This window comes from Triturus cristatus, chromosome 11, assembly GCF_964204655.1.
Source record: "Triturus cristatus chromosome 11, aTriCri1.1, whole genome shotgun sequence".
NCBI lineage: Eukaryota > Metazoa > Chordata > Amphibia > Caudata > Salamandridae > Triturus > Triturus cristatus.
In genome coordinates, this window is record NC_140594.1 from 936,393,323 (window position 1) to 936,403,702 (window position 10,380).

The window sequence follows — 10,380 nt, forward strand, 5'->3', positions numbered from 1 at the left end:
GTTTACGCTTTCTAAAAATCAAGATTTTTTTGTATTGCTTATAGAAAATGTGCTAACAGTGGACTTTTCCATCTGCAGATTATACTGAATGACCAGAGGTGGCAGTGTTTCACAACCGAGTTTCTCTGAATTGCCGAGATTGAAGAACAAAAAAACAAAAAGGAAGTCTTCCGGCATACGGCATCATTTTACCAATATACAAGGCAAGTTTAACTCACAATAATTCCTTTATGCATTAAAAAGACGCTCACAGCATCAGCATGTCCTCACTACCTTATAGTGAGAGACTGTGCCTGAACATAATTTCTGTCAAGATGAGAGTAATATGGATCACATTGTGTTGGTCATGATAGTTCATAAAAGCCTGGCTGCCTCCAACGCTACTAAACCCTGCTTTATATCCTGGAACTAGCAATGTTGCAGAGAAGTATGTGAGGTTAAAAACTAAAATTGAGATTTGATTTTCTAAAGAGCTTTTGATTTTCACAATAAAAGACTCCATAGTATTGATCTGTTTACCCTTTCTAAAAATCAAGATTTTTTTGTATTGCTTATAGAAAATGTGCTAACAGTGGACTTTTCCATCTACAGATTATACTGAATGACCAGAGGTGGCAGTGTTTCACAACCGAGTTTCTCTGAATTGCCGAGACTGAAGAACAAAAAAAAAAAAGGAAGTCTTCCGGCATACGGCATCATTTTACCAATATACAAGGCAAGTTTAACTCACAATAATTCCTTTATGCATTAAAAAGACGCTCACAGCATCAGCATGTCCTCACTACCTTATAGTGGGAGACTGTGCCTGAACATAATTTCTGTCAAGATGAGAGTAATATGGATCACATTGTGTTGGTCATGATAGTTCATAAAAGCCTGGCTGCCTCCAACGCTACTAAACCCTGCTTTATATCCTGGAACTAGCAATGTTGCAGAGAAGTATGTGAGGTTAAAAACTAAAATTGAGATTTGATTTTCTAAAGAGCTTTTGATTTTCACAATAAAAGACTCCATAGTATTGATCTGTTTACCCTTTCTAAAAATCAAGATTTTTTGGTATTGCTTATAGAAAATGTGCTAACAGTGGACTTTTCCATCTACAGATTATACTGAATGACCAGAGGTGGCAGTGTTTCACAACCGAGTTTCTCTGAATTGCCGAGACTGAAGAACCAAAAAAAAAAAGGAAGTCTTCCGGCATACGGCATCATTTTACCAAAATACAAGGCAAGTTTAACTCACAATAATTCCTTTATGCATTAAAAAGACGCTCACAGCATCAGCATGTCCTCACTACCTTACAGTGGGAGACTGTGCCTGAACATAATTTCTGTCAAGATGAAAGTAATATGGATCACATTGTGTTGGTCATGATAGTTCATAAAAGCCTGGCTGCCTCCAACGCTACTAAAGCCTGCTTTATATCCTGGAGCTAGCAATGTTGCAGAGAAGTATGTGAGGTTAAAAACTAAAATTGAGATTTGATTTTCTAATGAGCTTTTGATTTTCACAATAAAAGACTCCATAGTATTGATCTGTTTACCCTTTCTAAAAATCAAGATTTTTTTGTATTGCTTATAGAAAATGTGCTAACAGTGGACTTTTCCATCTACAGATTATACTGAATGACCAGAGGTGGCAGTGTTTCACAACCGAGTTTCTCTGAATTGCCGAGACTGAAGAACAAAAAAAAAAAAGGAAGTCTTCCGGCATACGGCATCATTTTACCAATATACAAGGCAAGTTTAACTCACAATAATTCCTTTATGCATTAAAAAGACGCTCACAGCATCAGCATGTCCTCACTACCTTATAGTGGGAGACTGTGCCTGAACATAATTTCTGTCAAGATGAAAGTAATATGGATCACATTGTGTTGGTCATGATAGTTCATAAAAGCCTGGCTGCCTCCAACGCTACTAAAGCCTGCTTTATATCCTGGAACTAGCAATGTTCTAGAGAAGTATGTGAGGTTAAAAACTAAAATTGAGATTTGATTTTCTAATGAGCTGTTGATTTTCACAATAAAAGGCTCCATAGTATTGATCTGTTTACGCTTTCTAAAAATCAAGATTTTTTTGTATGGCTTATAGAAAATGTGCTAACAGTGGACTTTTCCATCTGCAGATTATACTGAATGACCAGAGGTGGCAGTGTTTCACAACCGAGTTTCTCTGAATTGCCGAGATTGAAGAACAAAAAAACAAAAAGGAAGTCTTCCGGCATACGGCATCATTTTACCAATATACAAGGCAAGTTTAACTCACAATAATTCCTTTATGCATTAAAAAGACGCTCACAGCATCAGCATGTCCTCACTACCTTATAGTGAGAGACTGTGCCTGAACATAATTTCTGTCAAGATGAGAGTAATATGGATCACATTGTGTTGGTCATGATAGTTCATAAAAGCCTGGCTGCCTCCAACGCTACTAAACCCTGCTTTATATCCTGGAACTAGCAATGTTGCAGAGAAGTATGTGAGGTTAAAAACTAAAATTGAGATTTGATTTTCTAAAGAGCTTTTGATTTTCACAATAAAAGACTCCATAGTATTGATCTGTTTACCCTTTCTAAAAATCACGATTTTTTTGTATTGCTTATAGAAAATGTGCTAACAGTGGACTTTTCCATCTGCAGATTATACTGAATGACCAGAGGTGGCAGTGTTTCACAACCTAGTTTCTCTGAATTGCCGAGACTGAAGAAAAAAAAAAGGAAGTCTTCCGGCATACGGCATCATTTTACCAATATGCAAGGCAAGTTTAACTCACAATAATTCCTTTATGCATTAAAAAGACGCTCACAGCATCAGTATGTCCTCACTACCTTATAGTTGGAGACTGTGCCTGAACATAATTTCTGTCAAGATGAGAGTAATATGGATCACATTGTGTTGGTCATGATAGTTCATAAAAGCCTGGCTGCCTCCAACGCTACTAAAGCCTGCTTTATATCCTGGAGCTAGCAATGTTGCAGAGAAGTATGTGAGGTTAAAAACTAAAATTGAGATTTGATTTTCTAATGAGCTGTTGATTTTCACAATAAAAGACTCCATAGTATTGATCTGTTTACCCTTTCTAAAAATCAAGATTTTTTTGTATTGCTTATAGAAAATGTGCTAACAGTGGACTTTTCCATCTACAGATTATACTGAATGACCAGAGGTGGCAGTGTTTCACAACCGAGTTTCTCTGAATTGCCGAGACTGAAGAACAAAAAAAAAAAAGGAAGTCTTCCGGCATACGGCATCATTTTACCAATATACAAGGCAAGTTTAACTCACAATAATTCCTTTATGCATTAAAAAGACGCTCACAGCATCAGCATGTCCTCACTACCTTATAGTGGGAGACTGTGCCTGAACATAATTTCTGTCAAGATGAGAGTAATATGGATCACATTGTGTTGGTCATTATAATTCATAAAAGCCTGGCTGCCTCCAACGCTACTAAAGCCTGCTTTATATCCTGGAGCTAGCAATGTTGCAGAGAAGTATGTGAGGTTAAAAACTAAAATTGACATTTGATTTTCTAATGAGCTGTTGATTTTCACAATAAAAGACTCCATAGTATTGATCTGTTTACCCTTTCTAAAAATCAAGATTTTTTTTGTATTGCTTATAGAAAATGTGCTAACAGTGGACTTTTCCATCTACATATTATACTGAATGACCAGAGGTGGCAGTGTTTCACAACCGAGTTTCTCTGAATTGCCGAGACTGAAGAAAAAAAAAAGGAAGTCTTCCGGCATACGGGATCATTTTACCAATTTATAAGGCAAGTAAAACTCACAATAATTCCTTTATGCATTAAAAAGACGCTCACAGCATCAGCATGTCCTCACTACCTTACAGTGGGAGACTGTGCCTGAACATAATTTCTATCAAGATGAAAGTAATATGGATCACATTGTGTTGGTCATTATAGTTCATAAAAGCCTGGCTGCCTCCAACGCTACTAAAGCCTGCTTTATATCCTGGAGCTAGCAATGTTGCAGAGAAGTATGTGAGGTTTAAAACTAAAATTGACATTTGATTTTCTAATGAGCTGTTGATTTTCACAATAAAAGACTCCATAGTATTGATCTGTTTACCCTTTCTAAAAATCAAGATTTTTTTGTATTGCTTATAGAAAATGTGCTAACAGTGGACTTTTCCATCTACAGATTATACTGAATGACCAGAGGTGGCAGTGTTTCACAACAGAGTTTCTCTGAATTGCCGAGACTGAAGAACAAAAAAAAAAAAAGAAGTCTTCCGGCATACGGCATCATTTTACCAATATACAAGGCAAGTTTAACTCACAATAATTCCTTTATGCATTAAAAAGACGCTCACAGCATCAGCATGTCCTCACTACCTTATAGTGGGAGACTGTGCCTGAACATAATTTCTGTCAAGATGAAAGTAATATGGATCACATTGTGTTGGTCATGATAGTTCATAAAAGCCTGGCTGCCTCCAACGCTACTAAAGCCTGCTTTATATCCTGGAGCTAGCAATGTTGCAGAGAAGTATGTGAGGTTTAAAACTAAAATTGACATTTGATTTTCTAATGAGCTGTTGATTTTCACAATAAAAGACTCCATAGTATTGATCTGTTTACCCTTTCTAAAAATCAAGATTTTTTTGTATTGCTTATAGAAAATGTGCTAACAGTGGACTTTTCCATCTACAGATTATACTGAATGACCAGAGGTGGCAGTGTTTCACAACCGAGTTTCTCTGAATTGCCGAGACTGAAGAACAAAAAAAAAAAAGGAAGTCTTCCGGCATACGGCATCATTTTACCAATATACAAGGCAAGTTTAACTCACAATAATTCCTTTATGCATTAAAAAGACGCTCACAGCATCAGCATGTCCTCACTACCTTACAGTGGGAGACTGTGCCTGAACATAATTTCTGTCAAGATGAAAGTAATATGGATCACATTGTGTTGGTCATGATAGTTCATAAAAGCCTGGCTGCCTCCAACGCTACTAAAGCCTGCTTTATATCCTGGAGCTAGCAATGTTGCAGAGAAGTATGTGAGGTTAAAAACTAAAATTGAGATTTGATTTTCTAATGAGCTTTTGATTTTCACAATAAAAGACTCCATAGTATTGATCTGTTTACCCTTTCTAAAAATCAAGATTTTTTTGTATTGCTTATAGAAAATGTGCTAACAGTGGACTTTTCCATCTACAGATTATACTGAATGACCAGAGGTGGCAGTGTTTCACAACCGAGTTTCTCTGAATTGCCGAGACTGAAGAACAAAAAAAAAAAAGGAAGTCTTCCGGCATACGGCATCATTTTACCAATATACAAGGCAAGTTTAACTCACAATAATTCCTTTATGCATTAAAAAGACGCTCACAGCATCAGCATGTCCTCACTACCTTATAGTGGGAGACTGTGCCTGAACATAATTTCTGTCAAGATGAAAGTAATATGGATCACATTGTGTTGGTCATGATAGTTCATAAAAGCCTGGCTGCCTCCAACGCTACTAAAGCCTGCTTTATATCCTGGAGCTAGCAATGTTGCAGAGAAGTATGTGAGGTTAAAAACTAAAATTGAGATTTGATTTTCTAATGAGCTTTTGATTTTCACAATAAAAGACTCCATAGTATTGATCTGTTTACCCTTTCTAAAAATCAAGATTTTTTTGTATTGCTTATAGAAAATGTGCTAACAGTGGACTTTTCCATCTACAGATTATACTGAATGACCAGAGGTGGCAGTGTTTCACAACCGAGTTTCTCTGAATTGCCGAGACTGAAGAACAAAAAAAAAAAAGGAAGTCTTCCGGCATACGGCATCATTTTACCAATATACAAGGCAAGTTTAACTCACAATAATTCCTTTATGCATTAAAAAGACGCTCACAGCATCAGCATGTCCTCACTACCTTATAGTGGGAGACTGTGCCTGAACATAATTTCTGTCAAGATGAAAGTAATATGGATCACATTGTGTTGGTCATGATAGTTCATAAAAGCCTGGCTGCCTCCAACGCTACTAAAGCCTGCTTTATATCCTGGAACTAGCAATGTTGCAGAGAAGTATGTGAGGTTAAAAACTAAAATTGAGATTTGATTTTCTAAAGAGCTTTTGATTTTCACAATAAAAGACTCCATAGTATTGATCTGTTTACCCTTTCTAAAAATCAAGATTTTTTTGTATTGCTTATAGAAAATGTGCTAACAGTGGACTTTTCCATCTGCAGATTATACTGAATGACCAGAGGTGGCAGTGTTTCACAACCGAGTTTCTCTGAATTGCCGAGACTGAAGAAACAAAAAAAAGGAAGTCTTCCGGCATACGGCATCATTTTACCAATATGCAAGGCAAGTAAAACTCACAATAATTCCTTTATGCATTAAAAAGACGCTCACAGCATCAGCATGTCCTCACTACCTTATAGTGGGAGACTGTGCCTGAACATAATTTCTGTCAAGATGAAAGTAATATGGATCACATTGTGTTGGTCATGATAGTTCATAAAAGCCTGGCTGCCTCCAACGCTACTAAAGCCTGCTTTATATCCTGGAACTAGCAATGTTGCAGAGAAGTATGTGAGGTTAAAAACTAAAATTGAGATTTGATTTTCTAATGAGCTGTTGATTTTCACAATAAAAGACTCCATAGTATTGATCTGTTTACCCTTTCTAAAAATCAAATTTTTTTTTGTATTGCTTATAGAAAATGTGCTAACAGTGGACTTTTCCATCTACAGATTATACTGAATGACCAGAGGTGGCAGTGTTTCACAACCGAGTTTCTCTGAATTGCCGAGACTAAAGAAAAAAAAAAAAAAAGGAAGTCTTCCGGCATACGGCATCATTTTACCAATATGCAAGGCAAGTAAAACTCACAATAATTCCTTTATGCATTAAAAAGACGCTCACAGCATCAGCATGTCCTCACTACCTTATAGTGGGAGACTGTGCCTGAACATAATTTCTGTCAAGATGAGAGTAATATGGATCACATTGTGTTGGTCATTATAATTCATAAAAGCCTGGCTGCCTCCAACGCTACTAAAGCCTGCTTTATATCCTGGAGCTAGCAATGTTGCAGAGAAGTATGTGAGGTTAAAAACTAAAATTGAGATTTGATTTTCTAATGAGCTGTTGATTTTCACAATAAAAGACTCCATAGTATTGATCTGTTTACCCTTTCTAAAAATCAAGATTTTTTTTGTATTGCTTATAGAAAATGTGCTAACAGTGGACTTTTCCATCTACAGATTATACTGAATGACCAGAGGTGGCAGTGTTTCACAACCGAGTTTCTCTGAATTGCCGAGACTGAAGAAAAAAAAAAGGAAGTCTTCCGGCATACGGGATCATTTTACCAATTTATAAGGCAAGTAAAACTCACAATAATTCCTTTATGCATTAAAAAGACGCTCACAGCATCAGCATGTCCTCACTACCTTACAGTGGGAGACTGTGCCTGAACATAATTTCTGTCAAGATGAAAGTAATATGGATCACATTGTGTTGGTCATGATAGTTCATAAAAGCCTGGCTGCCTCCAACGCTACTAAAGCCTGCTTTATATCCTGGAGCTAGCAATGTTGCAGAGAAGTATGTGAGGTTAAAAACTAAAATTGAGATTTGATTTTCTAATGAGCTGTTGATTTTCACAATAAAAGACTCCATAGTATTGATCTGTTTACCCTTTCTAAAAATCAAGATTTTTTTGTATTGCTTATAGAAAATGTGCTAACAGTGGACTTTTCCATCTACAGATTATACTGAATGACCAGAGGTGGCAGTGTTTCACAACAGAGTTTCTCTGAATTGCCGAGACTGAAGAACAAAAAAAAAAAAAGAAGTCTTCCGGCATACGGCATCATTTTACCAATATACAAGGCAAGTTTAACTCACAATAATTCCTTTATGCATTAAAAAGACGCTCACAGCATCAGCATGTCCTCACTACCTTATAGTGGGAGACTGTGCCTGAACATAATTTCTGTCAAGATGAAAGTAATATGGATCACATTGTGTTGGTCATGATAGTTCATAAAAGCCTGGCTGCCTCCAACGCTACTAAAGCCTGCTTTATATCCTGGAGCTAGCAATGTTGCAGAGAAGTATGTGAGGTTTAAAACTAAAATTGACATTTGATTTTCTAATGAGCTGTTGATTTTCACAATAAAAGACTCCATAGTATTGATCTGTTTACCCTTTCTAAAAATCAAGATTTTTTTGTATTGCTTATAGAAAATGTGCTAACAGTGGACTTTTCCATCTACAGATTATACTGAATGACCAGAGGTGGCAGTGTTTCACAACCGAGTTTCTCTGAATTGCCGAGACTGAAGAACAAAAAAAAAAAAGGAAGTCTTCCGGCATACGGCATCATTTTACCAATATGCAAGGCAAGTTTAACTCACACTAATTCCTTTATGCATTAAAAAGACGCTCACAGCATCAGTATGTCCTCACTACCTTATAGTTGGAGACTGTGCCTGAACATAATTTCTGTCAAGATGAGAGTAATATGGATCACATTGTGTTGGTCATGATAGTTCATAAAAGCCTGGCTGCCTCCAACGCTACTAAAGCCTGCTTTATATCCTGGAACTAGCAATGTTGCAGAGAAGTATGTGAGGTTAAAAACTAAAATTGAGATTTGATTTTCTAATGAGCTTTTGATTTTCACAATAAAAGACTCCATAGTATTGATCTGTTTACCCTTTCTAAAAATCAAGATTTTTTGGTATTGCTTATAGAAAATGTGCTAACAGTGGACTTTTCCATCTGCAGATTATACTGAATGACCAGAGGTGGCAGTGTTTCACAACCGAGTTTCTCTGAATTGCCGAGACTGAAGAAACAAAAAAAAGGAAGTCTTCCGGCATACGGCATCATTTTACCAATATGCAAGGCAAGTAAAACTCACAATAATTCCTTTATGCATTAAAAAGACGCTCACAGCATCAGCATGTCCTCACTACCTTATAGTGGGAGACTGTGCCTGAACATAATTTCTGTCAAGATGAAAGTAATATGGATCACATTGTGTTGGTCATGATAGTTCATAAAAGCCTGGCTGCCTCCAACGCTACTAAAGCCTGCTTTATATCCTGGAACTAGCAATGTTGCAGAGAAGTATGTGAGGTTAAAAACTAAAATTGAGATTTGATTTTCTAATGAGCTGTTGATTTTCACAATAAAAGACTCCATAGTATTGATCTGTTTACCCTTTCTAAAAATCAAAATTTTTTTTGTATTGCTTATAGAAAATGTGCTAACAGTGGACTTTTCCATCTACAGATTATACTGAATGACCAGAGGTGGCAGTGTTTCACAACCGAGTTTCTCTGAATTGCCGAGACTAAAGAAAAAAAAAAAAAAAAGGAAGTCTTCCGGCATACGGCATCATTTTACCAATATGCAAGGCAAGTAAAACTCACAATAATTCCTTTATGCATTAAAAAGACGCTCACAGCATCAGCATGTCCTCACTACCTTATAGTGGGAGACTGTGCCTGAACATAATTTCTGTCAAGATGAGAGTAATATGGATCACATTGTGTTGGTCATTATAATTCATAAAAGCCTGGCTGCCTCCAACGCTACTAAAGCCTGCTTTATATCCTGGAGCTAGCAATGTTGCAGAGAAGTATGTGAGGTTAAAAACTAAAATTGACATTTGATTTTCTAATGAGCTGTTGATTTTCACAATAAAAGACTCCATAGTATTGATCTGTTTACCCTTTCTAAAAATCAAGATTTTTTTTGTATTGCTTATAGAAAATGTGCTAACAGTGGACTTTTCCATCTACATATTATACTGAATGACCAGAGGTGGCAGTGTTTCACAACCGAGTTTCTCTGAATTGCCGAGACTGAAGAAAAAAAAAAGGAAGTCTTCCGGCATACGGGATCATTTTACCAATTTATAAGGCAAGTAAAACTCACAATAATTCCTTTATGCATTAAAAAGACGCTCACAGCATCAGCATGTCCTCACTACCTTACAGTGGGAGACTGTGCCTGAACATAATTTCTATCAAGATGAAAGTAATATGGATCACATTGTGTTGGTCATTATAGTTCATAAAAGCCTGGCTGCCTCCAACGCTACTAAAGCCTGCTTTATATCCTGGAGCTAGCAATGTTGCAGAGAAGTATGTGAGGTTTAAAACTAAAATTGACATTTGATTTTCTAATGAGCTGTTGATTTTCACAATAAAAGACTCCATAGTATTGATCTGTTTACCCTTTCTAAAAATCAAGATTTTTTTGTATTGCTTATAGAAAATGTGCTAACAGTGGACTTTTCCATCTACAGATTATACTGAATGACCAGAGGTGGCAGTGTTTCACAACCGAGTTTCTCTGAATGGCCGAGACTGAAGAAACAAAAAAAAG

General features: G+C 36.6%; 1 long non-coding RNA gene across 1 annotated transcript in view; it reads left to right on the top strand.

Moving 5' to 3' along the window:
* LOC146785658 (uncharacterized) overlaps nt 1–6,788 on the top strand; it is a 50,119-nt gene extending 43,331 nt beyond the window's left edge. Inside the window, exons 82-95 of the long non-coding RNA XR_014970732.1 lie at nt 79–203; nt 592–715; nt 1,104–1,227; nt 1,616–1,739; nt 2,128–2,252; nt 2,641–2,759; nt 3,148–3,271; nt 3,627–3,779; nt 4,168–4,291; nt 4,680–4,803; nt 5,192–5,315; nt 5,704–5,827; nt 6,216–6,336; nt 6,726–6,788. This is a non-coding gene — a long non-coding RNA (uncharacterized LOC146785658). The remainder of the gene's footprint in view (nt 1–78; nt 204–591; nt 716–1,103; nt 1,228–1,615; nt 1,740–2,127; nt 2,253–2,640; nt 2,760–3,147; nt 3,272–3,626; nt 3,780–4,167; nt 4,292–4,679; nt 4,804–5,191; nt 5,316–5,703; nt 5,828–6,215; nt 6,337–6,725) is intronic.
* The last annotated feature ends 3,592 nt before the right edge of the window (nt 6,789–10,380 follow it).